Raw genomic sequence first — 6,690 nt, 5'->3', positions numbered from 1 at the left:
CTAACTATCTTGAGGTACCCATTCATGAAAATGATATGGCGTTACCTCCTACTTATTTAGATTATAATGCTATGGTTCGCCATCAGTTTGTTGAGAGGAATGAACAGTCCCTCCAGTACCGACTAATCTTTGACAGACGTCGCACTGTCCGTGTTGCTCTCCCTGCTCTTGCTTTCTTTGACTTTCAGGCCAAAAGACGATATGTTACAACCAGGGAGGAGGCGAACAAGTACGAGAGGAGGACGGAGGCAGCTCGCCTCCAAGCTGCAGCTCTTGAGGCAGTAGCTGCTGCATCTTAGTACAACCCCAGTTACGACTTCGGATATCCGCCAGGCCAGCCATGGCCATAGACCAACTTAGGCCAAAAGCCTAAGCTTGGGGGAGTACGTATTTCTCACCGACATTACATTCATATTCACACACTCATTCTAGGTGGCCGCGCTCATACTTTTTCATTGAAATATCCATGCTAGTTTATTTTCTTTTCTAAGCTTCTTCTTGTGTGTTTGAAAAACCTTAAGAAAAACAAAAAAAAATTAGTTGTAGCTTTTAGCTAGTTTACTTTCCATGCCTGTAGTAATAGTAATTAAAAGAAAACCCAAAAAGATTCCTCGTTCTTTTTTTACTTGTTGGGAGCTTTCTCGTGTAAATAGTTTTTTTTTCTTTTCTTTTCTTTGGGGGTCGAGAGGAGAAGACCATGATGCAAATGTTGAGGGGCTCTCATATGCATTATTGTTGATTTAACAAAGAGCCCATATTACCTTGTCTTCTTCTTTGTATTAAATGCTTGCAGATTCCAGCTTAGTCCAATCACTACTGGAATCTGGGATTTTGCCGTCTGCCAGTTCTTTGCCGTCTGCTAGTAGACGGCAAAGAAGGTCTTTGCCATCAGCTACCAAACAGTAGATGGCAAAGAACTGGCAGACGGCAAAGAAGCTTTGCCATCTGCCAGCGGACGGCAAAGAGGTGTTGGTGGGGTCCACTGGATGCCAGTACACTGCAATGGTCCAACCCCCCTCTTTGCCGTCTGCCAGCAGACGGCAAAGTGGTGGGGCTATCTTTTTTTTTTGTGGGTAAACCGTTGCCCCCACACCTCCTCTATCTCTATCCCCTGTCTCTCCGCCCCTCTCTCCCCGCCTCACCCCTCTCTCTCTCCCGCTTGTCTCTCCCTCTCCCTCGCTCCAGGCCCTGCAGGCGTACGGGGTGTCCGTCGACGCCGCCTGCCCCGGCAAGAAGGCCGGTGACGCCTGCCCTACAGCCGAGCGCCGCCCGACCCCGCCTCCCTCGACCCCGCGCCGTCGCGCCACCTCGCCTCCGCCCCGCTGCGCCACCTCGCCTCCGCCCGCCGGTGCGCGCCACCACCTCACCGGACCCCAGGAGCCCTGGCGCCTCGCGCTGTCGCCTGCGTCGCGTCGCGCGCCGCCACCTCCCCGCAAGCTCGCCGCCTCGCCGCCTCGCCGCGGAAGCCTCGTCGCCGATCGCCCCAACCTCGAGATCCGCCGCTGCCATGGGAGCCGAGCACCGAGCTCCTCTGCGCCCCGCCCGCGTCCCCGCTTCGCCGCCGCCGCCCCACGCTGCCTCGCGCCCGGATCCGGCCGCGGGAGGTTCGGCCACTCGGGATCCGGCCTCCTCCTCGACGCACGGGCCTCCTCCTCGCCGGAGCAGCGCCGGCCAAGCCCATGCTCGCCCCGGATTCTGCACCGCTACTGCCACCGCCGCCGCTGACTGCGTTCCGAGTTGGGGCACCTACGAAAGCGGCGCCGCTGCTGCTAGTGTTTCCGTAGTTTCTTTGATTTTGAGTGACCCTGTGCTGCTTCTGTTTATGAGGAAGGTTTGAAGGCTAAGGTGAAGAGCGATTTGAGTAAGGAGGTGCAGCCCGGGAGGGGCGCACAAAGCTCCCTGAGAAAAGAGGTACTAAATCGCCTTAAAATTCTACTACTTTCCGTAGATTTGCTGCTGACATCTCGCCTTTGAGGTATTTTATTTTTTACTAGGAAAGTTCATAGTTTAATGGAGATAATAAGCTACATTTCCTTCTTATCCGCGTGCTTGCTAGGCGCTTTTTTCTTTAAATTTTAGCTAGACAACGGGTAGGCTTGTTCCATATGGTTGGTTCACCATATTAGGCCTGTAATGTTTACAATTGTATCCTTATTTACACTATTGGTCAGTTTAAGTTATAAGCCTCGGCCGGTCGTTTTCCTTCTGGGTGGAAATCAGTTGCGACTGGTATTGTCATATCACCTATTTTGGAACGGAGGGAGTACACATTTACACCGATTCAAAGTGGGACCTAAGAGTACTTGGTTAGACAGTGCCAAGTACGGATTCCTCCCGAATCAGTTGGAAATAGAAAAACTCTTGTAAATTTCAGTGATGTTGTTTGCTGTAGCTTTCCACGAGTTTGTACAAATGTTGCCCTGATATATTCAACTAGCGATCATGGGTAAAAAATCTAGCGATCATCGGTGATGCTGATAGGTAGCCTTGATAATTTATAGCATCCTTTTTGCAAGAATATGAACATACTCCGTTTCTCTGAACTTGGTTGACAAATGTTTCTTCTTCTGTTTTCTTGGCTGATGAAGAAAATGTTTCTCTCTATTAATCATCCAATCTCTCACTAGGCTTTGCTTGCTGGTCGCTGCCTTTGCTGATGAATTTTGCCTTTAGTATGGCAGCAGACTCACATGATTGCCTGATGCAGATTCTTCAACTAGAAAAGCACCTCAAGGATCAACGAGGGGTGCTAGTGTTCATGCTGCTTCGGTTCACCCTTTGGAATTTCTCCTCGACGGTACGTTGTCTTATCTAATTGGGACCGAGGCGGTTTCACCAACCTCTGTTTGTGTTCCCCACCTTTGTTTATATTCAGGTTCAGGAAAATGGCCTCGGTTCATTCGGCTTACTAATAGGCTGGTTTCACCCTGTAGTCGTAAATACTAAATACACACTATAGGCTTTGACTTGGGAAATAGGCAACACAGCACACGAATCCCCCCCCAACCAAAAAAACAAGAACTAAGCTCAAAGAAAAATCAGGTGGTCCTGCAGCTGGCGACATGGTTACAGTAGTCTTCAGCAGGCAGTGCCCCCATGTAAAATAATGCATTGCCAAACGAAAGGAATCATGCATGGTTTGAAACGGAAACGGATTCTCCCTAATAAAAAGCAAAAGGAATTGTACAGTACTACTCCTACAAAAACCTACTAGTAATAAGTAACATACCATAACAAGGAAACCCGTAGCTGTTTCTCTGCATCCTGCACCTTTTAGCTATAGGACCTAATGGCTGATGCCTACTTCTAGCATATATATGGCTGTCTGTGCCTTGCTGTTTTCCAACCATTCATGCACGAGCAATTTAATGGAACCGTGAGCTTTTGTGTGTGGAGGCGGCGGCGGCGGCGGTCCGCCTTAGTTTGGTCCTGTGTAAATACTTGTCTTAGGGGTCTCTGTATTGCATATACACGGAATCTTCAATTTGTCTCAAATGCTTACTGGTAAAAAACAACCATGCTGGCGGTTCTTATCAGTGTGATGGTATGCTAACTATTTCTGATATAATTCTGCTCTAAAAGCCGTACACTATTTTTGTCTTGTGGATATGCCGTGCAGACAAATGCTGAGTTAACAGGTCATAACTTTACACTAATTTAAGATTGTCTTGATCTCAAGTGCTGGCTCCTACAACATTGCATTTCACCAAGTGAAATGCTACATTTCTACTCCTAACCCATTATCTCTTTCTTAGTGTTTTTATTATGCAGGTTGGAAGAAAAGAAGAAGATCCAGAGAAGATCTTAGTAATAAGATAGTTTTTAGGAAAATAGATATTTAGTTTTAGGTCATTTCTTGTAATTTCAGATATGGAGTGCTTGTCTTTAGTTTTTGTTTTGACTTTGTGAAACTTGCTACCTATTGATGAAACTATGTATATGTATGGATGAAACTTCCTACTATTGGTAACATGCGTTGGATATGTGTTGGATATATATGTGTTCATGACTATTGGTAATATGTGTTGGATATGCTATATCTGTGTTTGATTTTCTGTAAAAATGAATTGATATAAGAAAAACAGAATTAAATGGGGCAATATAGGCTATTTGCCGATGTCGGATCACGGGTTTCGGTAAAACCCTTAAGGTTCGAACTCTGGGGTGCGCGCGAAGTTCTTTCCTCCCTACCGATCCACGCCCTAGCTTGCTAAGATCTCGCGGACGAACTCGATGAACTCACAACACAAAAGACACAAGATTTATACTGGTTTGGGCCACCGTTGTGGTGTATACCCTACTCCAGTGTGGTGGTGGTGGATTGCCTCTTGGGCTGATGATGAACAGTATAAAGGGAAGAACAACCTCTTGAGGTTGAAGTGTTCTTGGGCTCTGTGAGCTTGTGGGTGAGAGGATGGAAGATGGAATCAGTCCCCCTACTACGGTGGCTAGTTCTACTTATATAGGCCCTGATCCTTTCCCCAAATATTGAGCGGGAAGGGAGCCAACAACGGCCAATTTGAAAGGGGACAGCTAGTACAGCTTATCCTGACAAAAGCGGTCTTCGCCTGCGAAAGGCTCTGGTGGTGACGCCGCCTTGGGCTCCATGGTGACCTCCGTCTTGCCGTCCTGCTGGTCTTGGTCTCGTTGCACCGATACGGAAACCTTTGCCTGATGCCTGGGTACTCTGCGACTGCGCTTGCTTCCTTAGCACCCAAGGGGAAACAAGGACACTGTGCGCGCTGGCGCCCGCCTGGTGCCCGCCTGATCCTGATCGTCATGGCTCACGTCACAAGAACCTCGTGAGGTTTGCCCTGCCTTGATCTCTCCACTCCTCGCGATCCAACCTTGTGGGGCCGCTCCTGAGGAGGTCTTGCGTCGTCCACCTCGCGAGGCTTGGCCCCTTGCGAGGGTCTTGGATGCCTTGTTGATGAAGATGGGCCATACAGGCCTGCTAGCACAGCCACGCCATGGGCCGCAGGCAGGCAAGTCTAGGGACCCCCGTTCCTAGAACGCCGACAGTAGCCCCCGGGCCCAAGGCGCGCTCAGGCTTGGCTTTGAGGCGAAGCCAAAGGTCAAGTGCGGAGCGCCGCAGGCCCCAAAAGCCTGCGGCCTTGGTCGACGCGTGGCGGTTGATTGGACGTGGGCGTCTCCGCTTCCCCACGCTGCCTCGGCAACTGCCTGACTTGACAAGTCCCTGCGACATGCAAGGGAAAATCATCATTACCTATGATCGTGGGAGGTGCCGGTTGGCCTTCTTCTGCTATAAATGGGGGGGGGGGGGGCAGAGCCCTCGTCACCCATCTCTTTGCAGTCCACTTGCTTCTTCCTCCTTGCTCCTCTGCTAGTAGCAATGGCGCCGTCGAAGAGGTTCTCTGCCATGGAGAAAGGCAAGGCCCCTCGAGAGGGGCCCGGCTCCCCGGCGCCCAAGCGTGGGCGCGGCCGTCCCCGTAAGCACACCGCGACCCCCGCCGTGGCCCCCGGTTCCCGGGGTGGCGCCACTACGCGTGGCAGGAGTCGCTCAGGTCGCGGTAGCCCCGTCGACGAAGGGAGACGTGCCGTGGTCGCGCGGCCTCCCCGGCCGCGCTTCCACGCGTCAGAGGTGCTGCCGGAGTTTGTTGTCTGGTCGGAGGATCTGGCCGGCGGCTGGCTCCAGCTTCCGCGCTTCTTCGCGGACGAGCTGCCAGCCTCCGGTCCAGGTGGGCTCTGGCTGCAGGCGGACGGTTGCTGCAGCAGGGCATCTTGGGTTGTGGTCGAGGTCTCCGTTGTAGGCAACATAGCTCTGGCCCGCGGCTGGAAGACATTTGCCCGCGCGCGCGGCCTGGGCAGGCGGTGCACCCTCCACTTCAAGTATGATGCTGATGCGACCCTCTACGTGAGGGTGTTTGGGGAAGATGGTCACCGCGCTGGGTGCTGCCCCGAGGTGAACGATGGCGAGGAGGTGCTTGGCCTCGGGGACGGCCGCGACGAGGACGAGGGCGAGCCCGCCCTGGGCACCGGCCGCGCTTCGTCCAGCTACGGTGGCTCCTCTCTTGGCGACAGCTCCAGCAGCAGCGGCTACGACCAGCCACCACGCCGCCGCGCTCGCTTCGAGGGTGGTAGCGGGTCGTCTCATCGCCGCACCTCCGTGAAGCGCGAGGAGGGATCTGGCTAATGCTCGGGACGTCGTCGAGGGCCTGCCCCTGCGGACCGCTGCAGGGGCGAGCGCCGCTTTTGTTTTGTTCTTCTTTTCTTTCCTGCATCAAAATGGAACTAGTATGGGCCCGGAGGGGCGTGTACCGAACTATGATTCCTCATCCATTATGCTATGCTTGTTGTTCCCGTGCTGTGATAACTTAGCTTAGCGCGTTCGGGGCGGCCTCCTCTTCACGGGGCACTTGTTTCCTCATGCCCGTCTTGACTTAATTGTCGCTCATGAACTGCAAAAAATTCGTTAGGAAGCTCACTAGGAGACTTGTCGTTCACCCAAGCCTTGACCCAACACTTCATATCGCGGTACCCAAGGGGCACGGATTAGGAGAGATGTGCCAGCTTGTGGGCTTGACCGAGAGTGCCTCGCGAGAAAACAGACAGAAGGCAGAGAGAAGGAAAAACGTTCACGAGGGCACCTGCCTAGCCCCCTCGCGAGGTATGCGAGAGAGAGAACACAAGTGAACTAGAGTCGGAAAAGGCGGCAAAAGGCGACGGGAC

General features: G+C 52.3%; 1 long non-coding RNA gene across 1 annotated transcript; it reads left to right on the top strand.

Moving 5' to 3' along the window:
- The first annotated feature begins 1,125 nt into the window (after window positions 1-1,125).
- LOC120969267 (uncharacterized) lies at window positions 1,126-3,994 on the top strand. Its single transcript, XR_005763290.2, has 2 exons — window positions 1,126-1,911; window positions 2,708-3,994. It is a non-coding gene; the product is annotated as an uncharacterized lncRNA (long non-coding RNA).
- The last annotated feature ends 2,696 nt before the right edge of the window (window positions 3,995-6,690 follow it).

This window comes from Aegilops tauschii, chromosome 7 (assembly GCF_002575655.3).
Source record: "Aegilops tauschii subsp. strangulata cultivar AL8/78 chromosome 7, Aet v6.0, whole genome shotgun sequence".
NCBI lineage: Eukaryota > Viridiplantae > Streptophyta > Magnoliopsida > Poales > Poaceae > Aegilops > Aegilops tauschii.
Note: the sequence above shows the minus strand (reverse complement) of the source record. Positions and strands in the feature narration are given on the sequence as shown.